This window comes from Macrobrachium rosenbergii, chromosome 21 (genome assembly GCF_040412425.1).
Source record: "Macrobrachium rosenbergii isolate ZJJX-2024 chromosome 21, ASM4041242v1, whole genome shotgun sequence".
In the NCBI taxonomy this organism is placed as follows: Eukaryota; Metazoa; Arthropoda; class Malacostraca; order Decapoda; family Palaemonidae; genus Macrobrachium; species Macrobrachium rosenbergii.
Genome location: NC_089761.1, coordinates 32,389,080 through 32,408,633, shown reverse-complemented (window position 1 = coordinate 32,408,633; position 19,554 = coordinate 32,389,080). Strand labels below are relative to the sequence as shown.

The following is a 19,554-nucleotide window of genomic DNA, read 5'->3' as shown; positions in this document are numbered from 1 at the left end:
AAGAACTTGTTAGGTCTTCATTGCGCTTTCAATCCTTATCTTGATAAGATCGAAGGAAAAAAAACTCCGATAAATGCACAGTCACGGTCTGTTGGGTGAGTACTGATAAACGTATGTAATGCTTGTTCTTCCTCCTCCTCCTCCTCCTCCCCTCCTCCTCCTCCTCCTCCTCCTCCTCCTCCTCTCTTAGAACAGTTCGTACTAAATCTGGGCTGCTATACAAATCACTGAACATTTACTTTCTTTAATTGCTTCTAATAAACACTAGGTCCAAATGCAAGACAGAATAGGTCTATCACAGAAAGGAAGAATATAGAATTTTTTTTTTTTTTATGGAACTGTTCGTAGGTAGGTAGGACTAGAAATCGCTAAAAACACGGTATGAAAGGGGTACCGGGTTCGCCACACTGCTAATGAGCTATCCGTGTATAGGCCTATAAAACGGTTAATTTTGTGGACATTTTCTGCACAAGATGTCCATGCAGGATTTGGCAGATAAAATACGAATGTAGTGTTGTTTTTATTCTCCGAAGCTATCCCTATTCATTTTTGCATCTTTTGAATTGTACGTTTCCTCTAAATCAGCTGTTACTTTGGGTATGAAGCTAGCAACTTCACCCCAAAAACCCACGCTCAGAAACTAGCAACAGACATTAGGAATCTGCTACGAGCAACAATAAGTCACAAAGAAAACTACAAAGTCAATTGAAAGACGAGACTTCAAAGTTATTCATGGCACTAGTAATCGATATTCTAATGATTTCACTCAGCAAAACCATCTGCAATGGCAATCAGAGAGAGAGAGAGAGAGAGAGAGAGAGAGAGAGAGAGAGAGAGAGAGAGAGAGAGAGAGAGAGAATCATCTCTTTGCCAGGCTATAACGTAATTTGAGCTCCCTTCTCGATTGCTAGCAAGCGTCGATCTCTCTTTTCATGTTATTGTGTTGTTTGGTTTCGTAGGTAAAGAATTTTTCGGTTTCGATGAGTTTTGAAACGTCAAAGAGTATTTTGTTATGTTTTCGCAACGGTAACATATATTAACGACCTTGTTTTTTAGCGAGCGTAACATTACCGTCAGTATTTTTCTTTTTTCTATCAATCAATAGCAATAAACTCGTGAGATCAGTGATCATTTCATAAAACTTGATGATGTTGAGATGAGGCTCGAGCAAAAGCTTGGAGCCATTTTCTATGAATGGCAACGCAAAAGGGAGTTTAAGTTGTCGAAAACGCATGTTTTTTCCAAAATAATATGTACGTTTCGTTCAAATATTACATTTAAGAAAAAGCCAGAGGGATATTTGACCGATCATAGAATTAATTCCACAAAAGAAAGTGTTCCAAGTATCGTAAAAGTAACATTTTACAAAGAAAACGTAGCCAATTCAGACCCTCCTCGGCTCGCGAGGGCAATGTACCTTGTTACGTGAGTCTGAGTTACAGCTCTCCGATTTCATTCAGTCAGTATCTCTGGGGAGAACGTCAGTTGTGTTGGGCATCTCTTTCACGCCGTAAGCGTTAAACTCTCTCATTTAGTAACAATTTACGAAAAGTCACACTTCTGCCTCTTAATTCCACGAAACTGGTTCATCTCCACTTGCGTTTAAAGCGATTAAAATGCTTATAAAGACGTCAGTCAGGAACAGCCACTTTCTTTTTACGAGAGTTATCGCTTAAATGAACACTTCGCGCGCAATGCGAGTTGTGTGAATTGAATTTTATCACCGACTTCTATTGCTCTGGCTACCTTGCCGTGACAGAGAAGAACTGGTTTGGTGTCGTATTCACTCCGAATGACGTCCATTCCTCGGTAGGGATCGCACGGTTGAAGACGACAGGTAAGAGAGTCAAGTAAAATTCAATGAATTACGGAGATTACAACTGGGAGACGTCACTCCCGGATGAAAATAATCACTTCTCATTTTTCAAAAAGATTCGACTGCTTATCTGAACAGTTATTTAAGGTAATAACAGCTATGTAACTGGTCATTTTCTAATGAATTATTTTTTCACTTGGATTCATTTGCATACATATTTTTTTAGTAATTTTTTTTTTATCTAAATTTATGTTATTTTATACATTCAATGAATGAGGCGTGAAAATGCTGGGATCAAAAGGCAATGTGTGTGAGTGTGTGTGCACGCGCGCGCGTGTGTGTGTGACATTCAGCTCCAAATGATATCGGATGTACCCTAAATTATAGAGAAATGTCAGTATTCCGGCCTTTTCAGACGCTCAGTTAATCCAATCGTGTTTCCTCACTGTGAGAAGGCTTTTGCTCCCTTCAGCGGATTTCTGAAGCGCAACTAAAACTCCATTTAAACTTTCTAGGTATTTAAATTTATATATAAATACATTTTGTGGGGTTTCTGTAATTTATTTTTCATTATGAAACTGACTTTGTGAATTCATTTCATCATCCTCATTTCAAGGATTCGGCGATTAGGTGTAACTGTACACAACAGGAAAAGGAAGTTAGTGTGTGCAATCATCTCTCTCTCTCTCTCTCTCTCTCTCTCTCTCTCTCTCTCTCTCTCTCTCTCTCTCTCTCAGAGCTCGTTATGCTTTCCATTCTGCCCGCATCATATTTTGTGTGGGTTTGGGGTAACAGCTCCTTTTGCTCTAACAGTATTTTTTTTCTTTGCTTGAGTGCATGTTTATCAGTAAATAGTAACACATGAGTCTATCTTTTACCCAAGTGTAACCGTATAACTGTATGTATATATATATATATATATATATATATATATATATATATATATATATATATATATATATATATATATATATATATATTACACTACTCAACGGGCCGCTGAGAATGATAAAGATATAAAGATGGTGGCGCTGATAGAAATCCTAGACCTATATCTCGTCTCGTGTTCCTCATTATGGCGTTTTGGCTGTCATGAGGTAATTAGGTAATGTGGCCGAACTTCACGGCAAAATTAAGACCACTGATTAGCCGGTCTCGCAGTGTGAACTGTCTTCATGGCTCGAATGCATAGGTCTGTATTTGTGACTTTGACTCTATACTTCCTTTTTTGAAAGCCAATCGAAACGAGATTGAATTCGAAAAGTTAATAGATCAAGGGACTTTCGTAACCTAGTGTGCAAAAGCCTCTAGAATGAATGTGAATCACAGAGTGCCATCATCTCCATTTTGCCGAGGTGCCCTGATGTCACACTGCCCAGTGCCAGAGATCTTTCTGAAACTGTGGTTTAGTACGCGTTGACAAACGCTATAGGTGCTGATGTGCATACGTGTACATGACAGGATGCAATAATACTAAACGGAATGTGTCCAAGTGCTTAGTTTTGGCCTTACTGATGTTGTATACATGTACAGTCTACTCTGAGTTAGCTTGTTTGTGACTTGAATAGCCAGCTAAGGCTTCTTTTGCACAGTATAAACCATCATTGCTCTAATGCCAGGTGAGGAAAGGGCCCCTGGGAAATTCTCCATTCCACTTCACCCTCCGCCTTATACTTGTCATCCACATAGGTCTAATGTAGGTCTCCCAGCTCTCCTAGTGCTCATAGGGTCCCACCTGACACTGCAATTTTATCTTCATAATCGTCTCTTAAGGCGCCATTTCTATCTCTATCCTGCCAGCTGACTTTATATTTGTTTTGTAAAGCTTTATTCTCTCATCGACAGACTTAATTACGCCTATTGTTTGATGAGTGTTTGTGTGTGTGTGTGTGTGTGTGTGTGTGTGTGTGTGTGTGTGTGTGTGTGTGTGTGTGTGTGTGTGAGAGAGAGAGAGAGATACTATGTGGTGGGTACTGAGCAGGATGTAATGTCTAGAGACTACAGGGCCGTCCCACCCCATTCCCATGGGCCAAAAGTGGCCCACTTGATTTTGAAAGCGACCCCGCTAGAGAAAAATAAGTAAAAGTCACTGTACTAGTAACTGGGCTCCGTTTTGGCCTTGTTTTAACATTCTTATTCTGTAGTTATCCCTTTTGCGTTAGGAATAAGGCGCCGAGATCACAGTTTCCCTCTCTCCTTTTTTTTTCCACCGGAATTAGAATGATCTTACAATTATAAGAGACGCGTGTAAATTGTCAGTTGTATTGCATGAACAATGTACATTTGTTTCAAGAAGAATTAATTAAAGTGAAAACCAATTATGTCAACCAAGGTGTGCAATTCGATTCCTGGATTGAATTGAATATAGGGTTTAGGCCAAGCACTGGGACCTATGAGGCCATTCAGCACTGAAACGGAAATTGGCAGTGAAAGGTTTGAAAGGTGTAACAGGAGGAAAACCTCAAAGCAGTTGCACTATGAATCAATTGTCAGGAGAGGGTTGAGGAAAGTAAGATGGAAGAAAGAGAATATGAAAGGAGGTACAGTTAAAGAAACGAGAAGGGTTGCAGCTAGGGACCGAAGGCACGCTGCAAAGAACCTTATAAGTAATGCCTGCAGTGACGGCACTAACCCCCTACCGGCTGCTCACACGATTACCCACACAATTCTGATTACGCGTCAAAAGTATTATCAATGTTTGGTTCAACTTGGCTTTGTGATTACACAGTTTTCCAAAATGATAAAGTCAAGCTATTATCAGCACTCCCGCTAAATCTATACCTTTGTTTGGATTAAGATTTTTCGCGTAGCTAAACTCATGTTTCCCTTCTTTACAATATATATTTCTTTTAATTCCCCTGAAATAAATCCTTCTCAATTTCTTATTCTAAATTCTGAGGAATATATATATATATATATATATATATATATATATATATATATATATATATATATATATATATATATATATATATATATATATATATTATATATATATATATTGTACACATACATATACACACAGGTGGCCCGCATGACTTTTGTCTTTTCAAGAATGGCCCCCAGACTAAACAACTTGGACGGCCCCGTTCTATAATGTAATTTGTTGACAGACGATTTCATCATGGAAGGGAAGTTTGACGCAGATTGTGTAAACGTGAGTGAACTGTTCAGACCAAAAAGCGGATCTCACACCTGGTCTGTTTTCGACTGGAGTAAGTGTCTGGCTGTCTCAGTGCGGAAGATGGTCACGAGAGCTGGTGAAAGAATTTGAAAGTTTGTGAGAAGAGAACGTTGGAAGTGAATATCAGAAGAAGCAAATGATATATGAGACTAAATGCAAGTCCAGGACAGAGGAGCGAATGACTGTTAGTACTAATGGTGGAAAAATACAAGTTTATGATTGGTCTAGGCATCTGGGAGTGTATGCAACATGTCAGCAGGACGAGAGGATGAGCGAATCACAGAATAGGTGAGGAAACCAAGAAAAACACGAGCTCTACAAAAAAGTTATAACGAGAAATGAGTATCTTTGCTGTCAAAAGCAGGAAACAAAGAAAGGAAGGTGTTAGGCCAACTTCCCTTCAAGGGAATGGCGAGTGCACGTTGAATGGAATATAAAGGAAAAATTTGAAAGCTTTCTCGCAAAGTGTCTAAGTACTCGCTGCCGAACTGAGACCAGGTAAAGCCCTAAGCTTTATAAGGCTTAGCTTACAAGGCCCTTGTCTAAAGTTACATCAGGTATCACAAAAGTGCGTACCAAAAAGGGCTTGAATTTCTGTCTAGTTTTTAACCTGTTAGAATATGGTTGGAACAGATGTGGGTTTGGGGGTAATATTTCTGAATCGTTATTAAATTTTTTCTGACATGTAAAACGTCAAAAGTCTGAATTAAAAACTGCAAATCGGTGAAAAATACCTCGGTTGATGGATTGCTACAGGGCAGTTTACTAAGACCTAAATAAATTATTTAGTGTAAGTCCATATTAAAATTACACATATAAACTGTTAGACAAACCATTTTAAAAACTACAATATACATCAAAAGCCACATAATTATAAAACCCCTGACATTTTGAAATTTTGCAAGGACATGAGTTATAAAAACTCGAATTCTGAAATTTTGTAAGTACACTGATTACCCTAAGAACTGTGAGTCCCCTATGCTCTAGCTTATTAGCCTAGGCCTACATGTGGCACTGTGACTACTGTATGTAAAGTAAGATGGGTACAAAGGATGAGTAATACAGATATATGACAGTGATGTAAAATAGTTAGTTCTAGTACAAAGATGGAACATTGTGTTCAGGTGGTTTTGTCACGTGGAGAGAATGGAAGAAAATTTGTCAGTACTGGTGCGAGAGTACGCGGAATATGGAAGTGAATAGTGCGGCATTCATAGGCTGATGTACTATTAATGAGTTGGCTTTGTAAATATGTGTATATATAAATATAAAATATATATATATATATATACTGTATATATATATATATATATATATATATATATATATATATATATATATATATATATATATATATAGAGAGAGAGAGAGAGAGAGAGAGAGAGAGAGAGAGAGAGAAATATAAACCCACACATATGCACATTCCACTCTCTATTTACATTGCAGGCACGCCTAGCTGAACACAGCTAATTGATGATAATGATGATTCTGATTCCAATGATGATGATAATGAGGGTATCAGCTCAATAATGATAATGGTGATAATGATGATGATGACAATAATGGTGAGGACACGGTTGACTGTGCCACGCCCAGAAATCTCTGAGGCGTATAGTGTAATAAGTCTATTCGAATCTGACCAAACAACATGACAAAAACTAAGTGATGCTTTTTGCCTATACCAGCATTGTCAATATAGAGGTGACAGCTTACCATTCGGTTGATTGGCTTTCAGAGAGTCTCTCTCTCTCTCTCTCTCTCTCTCTCTCTCTCTCTCTCTCTCTCTCTCTCTCTCTCTCTCTCGCATTCCTTCGCTTAAGCAGATTGTCGTAGGAAAAGCATTTCTGAGTCATTCGCTCTCTAGATCTCTATCTCTTTCTGCAAATGAATACAGAAAATTTTTTTATATATATATAATATATGTGTGTATGTATGTATGTATATATATATATATATATATATATATATATATATATATATATATATATATATATATATATATAGGCTATGTATAATTGTATATGGGTGTGTGTATTAACACAGAGTTCTGATCTCTCTTTCAGGCAACATGTTTACAAAATGAGAGAGAGAGAGAGAGAGAGAGAGAGAGAGAGAGAGAGAGAGAGAGAGAGAGAGAGAGAGAGAGCATAACGCAACGATCTTCAGCACCTTTTAATTCAATGTTATTAACTCAATGTTACTAACGAGAACGAATTAAGTGAGGCGTAGCGGGGACTTCTCGATCGGCGTTCTCGAACACACGAAGTTTACTCTCTCTCTCTCTCTCTCTCTCTCTCTCTCTCTCTCTCTCTCTTCTCTCAGTCGAAGTGTATGCGTTTTTGTAATGTAAGTCTAATATCGATCGAAAGAATTCTAGCTAATGTAATATAAAAAAGAAACAATTCGTGTTTGTCCTATTTTGATTTGATTCAATCTTGTTTTGAATTTTCTCCTGATTGTTTTGATGGAGTCTGTTTTATTGAAAACACTGTATACCGCATTTTCATAAGGCCACAAAAAATAATGAATAAAAAAGGAGACCTTATCATCTACGAATACTACATTCTAAGTAACGTGAAATTAGGTCACAACTGGTTTACAAAACTTTTTCCGGAGCTGTGACTTAGTCCCCTAAACTTCTGCTTTCCATTTCAGGGACCCGAAATCATCGTTTTTCTCAAATATCTTTCAAACTAATTATTTGATCGAAATGGTACTTTGACTCAGTATGCAAGACTCCTCCCGCTAATTTTCGGTAATATAGTGCATTGTCAAATGGTTTTAATTAAGGCGTTTACTCTTGACTTACGTGGTGTTGCCAAGCATCGCCAAACTATGCCTTCGAACGTCCTTTATCCCCATTCCGTCCCCCCTCCCTCTCCCTTCCCCTCCTCATCCCAACCTCAACCCACTTTCCTGGCCTCCCCATCTCCGCCCCCACTTTCCCCCACTTTCCTGTCTATGGAGGATAGCGGACGTTCGGTTGCGTAGAATAGTCCAGCTGACTCATGCGACTTTGCCTTTAAAAGTCAAGAGTAAACGCCTTAATTGAAACCATTTGACAATGCACTATATTACCAAAAATTAGCGGGAGGTGTCTTGTACACTGTGTCAAAGTACCATTTCGATCAAATAATTAGTTTGGAAGATATTTGAGAAAAACGATGACTCGCGGTCCCTGAAATGGATAGTAGTGAGCTATTATAAACCACTCTGGCTTTCCCCGACTGTGCTATCACTAATAAAGTCGGTAATTTTGAAACGGAGTCTAGTTTACAACCCCGACGGCAAGTTGAACCCAGCCGGCGAGCGGAGAATATCTTATCAGTGAATCATAAAATGTTATCGAGAGAAAGCGTTGGGTGTCCTAGAACTACTGAATAGATGCCGGTGTTACTTTCGCTCGTTATCTACGCATCACTACTCCCAGGTGCTAGTACTAAACACCGTCTGGTAAATGTGAAGTATTAGACGGCCACACGATGTACCGTTTATTAATATAAAATTTGTCAACTGCACAATATAGAAATGGGTGTATATAATACTCTGATCGCCGAGGGTCTAGTACTAAACCCGGCGTCCCACTGAGCTTCCGCCATGTTATGTTTAGTACTAGCATCGTTTATTAATGTAATTTGTCGACCACACAGCATGGAAATGGGTGTATATAATACTTTGATCCCCGAGGGGCTGGCTAGTACTAAACGCGGCGTCCCAAGGAGCTTCCGCCATGTTTAGTACTAGCACCCCGGAGTAGGCCAAAGTAGCACCATTAAGTCTTCGTATCGAATCTCTCTCAATTAGCTATTACAGCGAAGCTCGTCAAATCGAATCTGCTTTCTCGTTTCTTTAAGTTAATCTTTATTGTAGTATTCGGATGATTAAGTCTTAGTATCAGCAAGCGCTGAGACCTACTGTACGCTGAGGTCACTCAGCGCTGAAAAGGAAATTGAGAACTGAGAGTAAAAAAGGTTTTAAAAGTGTAACAGGAGGAAAACCTCTCAGATGCATCATGAAACAATTGTTAAGAGAGGGTTGAGGAAAGTAAGATGGAAGAAAGAGGATATGAACGGATGTACTGTAGAAGGAATGAAAGGGGTTGCAGCTAGGGGCCGAAGGGACGCTGCAAAGGACCTTGAGTAATGCCTACAGTGTGCCGTGTGAGGTGCACTGACGGCACTAACCCCGCCCTACAGGGCTACCCATTTAGGCAATGAAGAATTCTACTTCATGTGGCAGCACTGAACGTAAATTCTATACGAGAACTAATTTCCAAAAAGTAAAAAATGCGCCGAAGTTTCTTCGACGCAATCTAGTTTTCTGTACAGCGTATAATGCTGTATGAAACTCTCAGCCACGCCCCGGTGGTGGCCTGAGTTGTTGGCACCTATCGCGGTGCCAGACGCACGATTATGGCTAAATTTATAACCTTAAATAAAATAAAAACCACTCAGGCTAAAGGGCTGAAATTTGGTATGTTTGATGATTGGAGGGTGGATGATCAACATACCAATTTGCAGCCTTCTAGCCTCAGAAGTTTTTAAGACCTGAAGGCGGAGAGGAAAAAGTACGGACTGACAGACAAACACCCATCTCAATAGTTTCCTCTTACAGAAAATTAAAACGGGAAATACATTCCTTGGCCAAATCTAACACCGATAACCCGCTTCTTCAGTAAGCCACAATCCCAGATAAATTTCTGTAACTCGAAACTCGATAATGTGAACGTAATAACAAGGCAATGAAATCGAGTACGCCGATACTGCAAGGGCAAACAGTGCAGAAAAAACATGACGTGTTTATCTGAACTCTTCTCACCTGCCTCCGTGTGAACTTGGCAGGAAATTGCAGTGAACTTGGGTCATAAATCCTCTTTGTGTGTCACTGCACGTGTGCCGGATCTGCCGAGAAAGTAAAGAGGAAAATGTGAACGACAAAAGGAAAATATAAGTTTGATGTGGTCAATTTTTCATTGAGAATAAATAAGACAATCTTAGAGCGATAAAATGCTTCTATAATTGGCCTAAGATCTGAAATCAAGAAGTCACTTTAATATTAAGAATTATACACAAGAAATAGATGAATTTCATCAAAATTTGCATAATTGCCCTTGGGTACAACACAATAATATGTTACGAGTTTCCTTCGGTTTATCTTTGATATGGCTAATTCAGAATTTCAGTAATTCGTCCCAAAGCACAAGTCTTGGTGTCAGTACCCAAAAAGGGAGATTTTAATGAAGGTACGTTGATACCTCTTTGCCATATGAAGTTCACAGTATCAAGGCAAGAACATACCCTAATGCCCTTTAGTAAACGTGGGGTATGATAAACAAAAAAGGTGGGCAGGGTAAGGGGGGGGGGTGGTTGGCGTGTTTGGGACCCCCCAACATAATTTTTTACCCTGGGCTTGAGAGAAATCAGAAAACCACCCATACGAATTCCATGAATGTTTAAGGACGAATCGTTTCATTAATATAACCATAAAATATCTGTTTAATAACCTTTTGGCTTACCAATGACGTATGAAGACGTCATCCAGAATTGATAGGATATCCGACTCACGTTCCTAGACTCCCAGTGGGCTCCTCCGAAGGATATGTCCCTCTGTGAGGTGCAAAAATTGGAGCCAAGAATTTGGGCAGCTAGGTAGGACACAGACCAGAGATAATGAATGAAATGTAACATCAAGACAGGAATCCTGTTGGTACTAAACGGATGTCAAATGTCTTTTATACCGGATGCAGTGCGCCACACAAGCACACAGTAGGCAGTCATCCTGTGAGGGGGCTAAGTTGTTCAAAATTTGTTTTGAACCCCGAGAGAGAGAGCAGCTAATCAGACATGACACTAATAAACTTACGTATATTTTAAAAATTAAATTTCATAACTCACACGATATAAAGGACAAAAGCAAAGAAATAAATTTATTTTGTTCATAAACATATTTCAGTGAAGCCTCCACGTAGTCTAGTTTACAACAGAGAGAGAGAGAGAGAGAGAGAGAGAGAGAGAGAGAGAGAGAGAGAGAGAGAGAGGGAAGTGATGTGTTTGTGTGTGTGTGTGTGTGTGTGTGTGTTTGCATACTTTTATGTCAATATTTTGGTCTTACAGCTTATCATTATTCAAATGCACCTAAATGAAATTCAATACAAAGATAAATAAATAATGAAAACAAAGGAATTCAGACCCTCCAAATCGACCCTTTCAACCCAAGAAACCTTTCATACGCAAGAAAAAAAAAATATATATCACCGATACAAAACACGAAAGTCTTAAGCACAACCTCATAAATAACGACAAAAGCGGATCCTATCCAACATTACCAATAGACGATGTATATTACTTTGCGCCCACTCTAGACTGTAATGCAATCAAATATTAAAAGACTGGAGCACCTAATAAGTGAGGGAAAGATTTTTTTTTTTTATATTTAATGGTATTCCAGTACGGGAGAACTCATTATTTAGTGGACCAGGCAGTGAGTTACGAGGTATAATGTGTAGGGAGGTTACGTATTCGGCTCAGTATATTTTCTTATAAGTGTCATTATGACTTTTTGCTTTCCCCAGTCTCCTGCGTTCTACGTTTTGAACCACGAAGGAAAGAGGCATAAAGCAGAATTAAGAAAAAATGTAAAAGGAAATATCAAAATATTGGTAAGAAGAGCATGACAACAGTACGTTATTCATTTCAGATGCAGAAATCTATATTCTCTCTCTCTCTCTCTCTCTCTCTCTCTCTCTCTCTCTCTCTCTCTCTCTCATACATCCACCCACATTCCACGGTGACGCGACTTCCTTATCCGTGCTGCATCACACTTCATTGCAAATTCATGGAGGAACCACGTATATATCAGTTTGCCCACAGTGTGTCAAGTCTGAAATCATGTAGAAACACTTGAAGTGGAAGAAATGGTATTGATCTGAACCTCTCTCTCTCTCTCTCTCTCTCTCTCTCTCTCTCTCTCTCTCTCTCTCTCTCTCTCTCTCTCTCTCTCTCCCCTTGTGTCTGTCTTACTGTCATGCTACACACTTCACAAAAGAAAGTTGAATGTTGATAACAGGTAATATTGCTAACTAGGGGAATCATCTCTCTCTCTCTCTCTCAGCCTTCCTTTTTGTCATGCTACTTCACAAAACCACGTAGAACTTTTTTATAATACTGATGTTTAGAGAAACAGGTGATGTTGATAAATCAGCGAAATATACAACCGGATTGAAATATTTGATAATACAAACCGGCGTAGTTAAAAAAAAAACAAAAACCTGATCGCCCAGATTTTCATTGCAAATGGGCGTTTCTGGAATAAGATAAAAACTAACTTTAAAAACAAAAACTCTGGGAAACGTATCATAGCAGGAAGTGTTGTCGAACGTTCGGAAATATATTTATATATTTATTTATATATTCTGTTGGCTGGAGATCGAAAAACATTATTCTCTCAAAAAACTAACTTTAAAAACAAAAACTTTGGGAAACGTATCATAGCAGGAAGTGTTGTTGAACGTTCGGAAATATATTTATATATATTTATTTATATTCTGTTGGCTGGAAATCGAAAAACATATTCTCTTCTCTTTACTAAATACTATTTATTATCAATTTTAAATTTCGAAACAAAAACTTTGGGGAACGTATCATAACAGGAGGTGTTGTTGAACGTTCGGAAATATATTTATATATTTATTTATATTCCGTTGGCTGGAAATCGAAAAACATATTCTCTTCTCTTTACTAAATACTATTTATTATCAAATTTAAATTTCGAAAGAATTTGCTTAAGCCAACTTCCTTCTTAAGTGCACACAAGCCCTCTGGAATTACGAAAAGTAATCCCACTCGCCCTCAGGGACATGAAAGGCTTCTTGCGACACTTTCCCCACGGAACACCTGTTACAGGAACACGTGCCTGGTGCGATCGCATGTATTGACACCTGCGCAATTATACCTACAGCAGTACACCCACACAGCTTTCTCAAGCACGAAGACGGAAGCACGCATGAAAAATAAACATATTAAGTCAATCATCACCCACACACCAAAATATATCCGGTCACCATTAATTTATCAAGTGACTGTTGTTTGAAAATGCATTACATGACGGCGTATAATATACATCAGGTATATAATGATTACAACTACATCAAAAGACGGTATATAATGAATATCGTAACATTACAACCACACAGTAGATACTTCATAGGATGGTGTATAATGAATATCAAATGTATCATGATTATAACCACATAGCAGATACATCAAAGGAAGGGATATGATGAAAATTAAATATACCTTGATTATAACCACATAGAAGGTACATCAAAAGACGGTATATAATGACTATCAAATGTAACATGATTATAACCACATAGAAGACACATCAAAGGACGGGATATAATGCCTATTAAATATACCTTGATTATAACCACATAGAAGATACATCCCATGACGGGATATAATAACTATCAAATGTATCACGATTATAACTACGTACAAGATACATCACATGACGGGATATAATGAAAATTAAATATACCTTGATTATAACCACATAGAAGGTACATCAAAAGACGGTATATAATGAATATCAAATGTAACGTGATTATAACCACATAGAAGATGCATCACATGATGGTATAAAGTGGATATCAAATGTATCATGATTATAACCACATGGAGATACATCAAAAGACGGGATATAATGACTATTAAATATACCTTGATTATAACCACACAGCAGATGCATCACAAGACGGTATATAATGAACATCAAATATACCTTGATTATAACCACAAAGAAGATATATCACATGACGGTAGCATATAACGAATTTTAAATATACCTTGATTATAACCACGCAGATGAGACATAAAAAAAGATGGTATATAATGAATATAGCTCGCAGAAGATGTCAAAAGCCAAAAGTCCTTGAGTACGTAAGAACCCACGGACTATGCATTTGACAGTCCGCCTGACCAGTAGACATTCAGACCAAACCTCCAGCTTTGCTGTGACGCAAAATATAATAATAATAATAATAATAATAATAATAATAATAATAATAATAATAATAATAATAATAATAATAATAATAATAATAATAATAATTAATAGGCCTCTCTGTCAAAAAGTACTTTTTCCGTATAGACTTTCCTAATTACCTTTCCAAAAAGAAAGCTAATCGCTTTCTTGAAGCCTGCAGATTATTTATTATTATTATTATTATTATTATTATTATTATTATTATTATTATTATTATTATTATTATTATTATTATTATTATTATTCATTTAACTGGGCGCAGACAGCATAGTCACTAGGTACAGATTTCCAGAAGTAAACATAAAATATGATTCTTGTAGAATTAAATAGAGGACAAATAGGATGAGAGGAAGACAAATAGGAAGAGGGGAGGACAAATAGGAAGAGAAGAGGACAAATAGGAAGAGGGGAGGACAAATAGGAAGAGGGGAGGGCAAATAGGAAGAGAGGAGGAAAAACAAGAAGAGAGGAGGAAAAATAGTAAGAGAGGAGGACAAATAGGAAGAGAGGAGGAAAAATGGGGAGAGGGAGGACAAATAGGAAGAGAGGAGGAAAAATGGGGAGAGGGAGGACAAATAGGAAGAGGGGAGGACATAATAGGAAGAGAAGAGGACAAATAGGAAGAGGGGAGGACAAATAGTAAGAGAGGAGGACAAATAGGAAGAGGGGAGGACAAATAGTAAGAGAGGAGGACAAATAGGAAGAGAGGAGGACAAATAGGAAGAGAGGAGGAAAAATGGGGAGGGGGAGGACAAATAGGAAGAGGGGAGGACAAATAGGAAGAGAAGAGGACAAATAGGAAGAGAAGAGGACAAATAGTAAGAGAGGAGGACAAATAGTAAGAGAAGAGGACAAATAGGAAGAGAAGAGGACAAATAGGAAGAGGGGAGGACAAATAGGAAGAGCGGAGGACTGAGTGAGGAAAACGACCTTAACAACAGAAGAGAAAAGACGAATTGAACAGAAGGATTATTCGAGGCGCAGGAAGGAGGGAAGGAAAAAGGGAATAATTTACAATAAAAAAAAAAAGTGGAAATGCAGCATTACCTGTGGGAAATGAATATAAGAAAGAGTTTTAACTCATTTCTTTTATACCCGAAGACACGACAGAGAGAAAATATATTCACATAATCACAGGATACGAGATTTTATCATAAATATTCATTAAGGACTTGGAGGAGGGGGTAGGGGGAGAGAATCCTGTACCATTATAACAGTCATAGACTGAACAACATTAGGTTTATTGAAAGTTGCAACAAACATTTTAATATCAAAATGTTTTTGGCTTTGCTTTACTGAGAGTTGCAACAGACATTAACATCAAAATGTTTTTTTGCTTTGCTTTACTGAGAGTTGCAACAAACGTTAATATCAAACTATTTTTCACATTAATATCAAAATGTTTTTTTGCTTTGCTTTACCGAAAGTTTCAACAAACATTAATATCAAAATGTTTTATGGCTTTGCTTTACTGAAAGTTGCAAAAAACATTAATATCAAAATGTTTTTTGCTTTGCTTTACTGAAAATTGCAACAAACATTAATATCAAACTGTTTTTTGCTTTGCTTTACTGAAAGTTGCAACAAACAATATCAATATGTTTTTGGCTTTGCTTTACTGAAAGTCGCAACAAACATTAACATCAAAATGTTTTTTGCTTTGCTTTACTGAAAGTTGCAACAAACATTAATATCAAAATGTTTTTTGCTTAATGTGCACTTTCACAAGTGTTCCCTGTATTGAAATCTGCGACAAACATTAGTATAACATTTTTTTAAAATCCCAGAAGCTCCTACCTTTTGCGAAAACGAAAATTTCTCTAAAATTTGGCGGCGGCAGTGACCTTACCAGTTGTGACGCCAGAAAACTCCGAATAATGAATAAATTTATCATAATGGTTGCATGAGTGTTTCAGCTTATACTGTTCTGGACTTAGAGTAACACGCTGTATGTTTTCGACGTGTTTGAGAGAGAGAGAGAGAATTTATTAAATCAAGCTGCATCGACTATAGTCGTCAAAAATATAATTTTGGTTGAGAAGGATTGAGAAGAGGATTTGGAGAGAGAGAGAGAGAGAGAGAGAGAGAGAGAGAGAGAGTTATCGTTTTACCCTCAGCAGTATGTATGAGCAGTAAGGTCTGGGCTCTGTAGCAGCTGTGAACTGTTCATCTGTGGGCGAAATAAACCGTCTTCGTTCAGAGTATCTAGTGAACGACTTTGTTTAAAAAATACATACATACATACACACACACACACATATATATATATATATATATATATATATATATATATATATATATATATATATATATATATATATATCTGAAAACTTCTAGAAAATGGAAGCTATGCATTCTGCGTGACTTGAAAACCACCACTAAAATTACGTTAAAATAATAAACGTAAAGATATAAGTGAACGTAGATATCAGTGTACGTATACGGCAGTAACTGCTGGTGAAGTTTCGTATGCGCGGGCGTACGTTTTCGCACGGCTGCCGTGCACACGGGAAGAGGTACCTCTGTGCCTCTTCGTTAATTTGCACGTATATCGAACGGTTGGTTTTATTCAGATTGAAAACGTCATACTGGATCATATTGTCACCAACTTTAGTATTCATGTGGAATAGAACGAGCCACCACCATCATCACCCTCATCATTATCATTATATCATTGTCATCACTACCATTACCATCGTCGTCAACAGGGTTATAAGTTTTTAGGGTGGTCCTACCATCAGCCCTCATCAGCTAGACTTCTATTTTTTTGACAGGATGGATTTGTCATATGCGTAGAATGGTTAAGTATATACTAACCATATAAAGGTACAGTTCTTTCAAAGTATGGTGTACTTTAGAAAATCACACACACACACACATATATAATTAATATATATATATATATATATATATATATATATATATATATTATATATACGCATTATAATACACACACACATATATACATACATAAATACATACAATGTGTATTTCTATGTGAAGGTTAATATTAATAATTTCCTCTCTATCTCTTTGAAATACGAATCAGAATATTTAGACGTGAGTGACTGGTTTGGAGTAAAAGTAGGTCTCAGCCCAGGGCTGTGCTACCCTTCTTGACTGCTTAATATGTCTTTTGCGAAAGGAGCATGAGAGAAGTTCAAACAAGCAATCTTTACAGGTTTTCTGTGGTATAAGAGAAGTGGTCATGAGATGGGTATAGGGACCTGGGCCATTCAGCGAAGAAGCAAATTGACAGTAAAAGGTTTGAGAAAGGTGTATCAGGAGGAAACCTCAAAAGCAGGTGCACTATGAATCAATTGTTAGGAGGCGTTGAGGAAAGCAAGATGGGAGAAACGAAAGGGTTGGCTAGGGGCCGAGGCGCTGCAAGAACAGTGGGAACGCCTACAGTGCACCGACGGCGAACCCGCCCCCACCCCCACGGGCGTTGCCGCTGCGACCAGCGCAAGTTTTCGTAACATTAAGGAGCTGAGATGAATGTTGTGAGGGCAAACGAAAGCCAGGAAAATGTGGTGATAAAATGACTGGAGAAGGAATAAAAGTATAGGATGTGAGAGAGATAGGAGAGATAATCTGCACAGGGCAGGCGGAGCAAGGAGGGTAGCTGGGTCTCAGTTCATTTTCAAGCGAATGACAGAATGTTTGAAGAGTTTTCTGAGCCAATTTCCCTTTATGGAAGTGAAGTACGGATACTGAATACAGTAAAAAAGAATGGTGAAAGTTGGTATTGAAATTGGGACTGGTATCTAAACTTCAGGCCAAAAGCCAGGCGCTGGGACTTGCAAGGTCATTCAGCGCTGGAAATTATGTCGAAACAATCGTTAGAAGAGGGTGGAAAGTAAGATGGAAGAAAGAGAATATGAAAGGAGATACAGTAAAAGGAATGAGACAAGGTGAAATTGTGATAACGTAAGAGATAGAACAAAAATAGGGTAAAAAGTTAAGCTATATATATATATATGTATGTATATACATATTTATATTTATATTTATATTTATATATATATTATATATACTAAATATATATATATATATATATATATATATATATATATATATATATATATATATATATATATATATATATGTATATATATATAATATATATATATATATAATATATAAAATATATATATATATCATATATATATATATATATATATATATATATATATATATATATATATATATATATATATATATATATATATGCTATATATATAATGCCTTCTGCCAAGTCGTGTTTTAATCGCTAATGATGCTGTGGTGGAATTCAGTATAAAAAACATCACTCTTCCATTTCTCTCTCTCTCTCTCTCTCTCTCTCTCTCTCTCTCTCTCTCTCTCTCTCTCTCTCTCTCTCTCTAACAAGGTATTCACTTCACACAGGCATGCCACCATAAAAAAAAATATGGCATGTCTTTACCACGTTATAACACTTAGCGAGTTCGATAAGCGTTATCGGCACAAACAGGAATCCGATGACTAGGGAATAAAAAAACAATCTCCCGGTCGATTGGTGGACATATTTCGGTTAATAAAAGCCCAGGACACCTTGCTGCCTCTGAAGTCACGCTTTCAGAGAGGAGTTTGTGAAATGAGTATGATAATTCCACTGGTCTGAGCGTCAGTAGGTGCTTAGTCTAAAAGAGCAGTCCTCTGAGACATAAGTGCTTAGTCTAGAAAAGAGCTGTCTGGGATAAAAGTGCTTAGTCTAAAACAGCAGTCTGGGATATAAGTGCTTAGTCTAAAAGAGCAATCTAGGATGTAAGTGTTTAGTCTAGAAGAGCAGTCTGGAATATAAATGCTTAGTCTAGAAAGCCAGTCTAGGGTAACTTATTTTTTTTTATTTATAACATTAATTGGCAGTTTAAATTGTCAATCTAATAAATCAAAAATTCCATATAAAAACGCATAATTGTAGTCACAAATCCATACGAAAACTCAAAATTGTCTGAAATGCTTCTCTAAAACTAAAGAATTTTAGCTGACTGTGTCAGACTTAAGCCTCAGGGGAACTGACATTGGTGTATACAATTTAGGCCAAAGGCCAAGCGCTGGGACCTACGAGGTCATTCAGGGTTGAAAAGGAAACTCATAATAAAAAGGTCTGAACGGTGTAACAGGAGGAAAACCTCGGAGCTGCACTATGGAACAACTGCTAGGAGAGGGTTGAGGAAAGTCAGATGGAAGAAAGAAAACAGTAAGAGAATGAAAGGGGTTGCAGTTAGCGGCCTAAGGAACTCCGCGCGAGATATACTGATAGCACTAACCTCCCCACCTCTCCTACGGAGCCTCAAGGGAATCACCATCTACGCCAAAAGGTCACAAGGTCAAATGACAATCATAGCGGAAAAATATTAAGGAAAAAACGAGTAACGAGAACCTTAGACGTAAAAATGCAAATAAATAAAATAGGTAACCTTTGACTTCCATCTTTTCTGGAGGGCTTGGTCTCCATCTATAAGTTGTAACGAGGCATTTCCTG

At 37.5% G+C, this 19,554-nt stretch overlaps 1 protein-coding gene across 2 annotated transcripts in view; it reads left to right on the top strand.

Annotated features, from left to right (window-relative positions):
- Positions 1-1,427: 1,427 nt before the first annotated feature.
- The window catches only part of LOC136849864 (glycoprotein-N-acetylgalactosamine 3-beta-galactosyltransferase 1-like), a 33,945-nt gene continuing 15,818 nt past the window's right edge, over positions 1,428-19,554 (top strand). The window contains exon 1 of one of the 2 annotated variants that reach the window (XM_067123353.1): positions 1,428-1,510. The gene's annotated coding sequence lies outside the window, so the exon portion shown is untranslated. Of the gene's footprint in view, positions 1,838-19,554 lie in introns of both variants that reach the window. The other variant, XM_067123352.1, reaches the window with a different exon arrangement.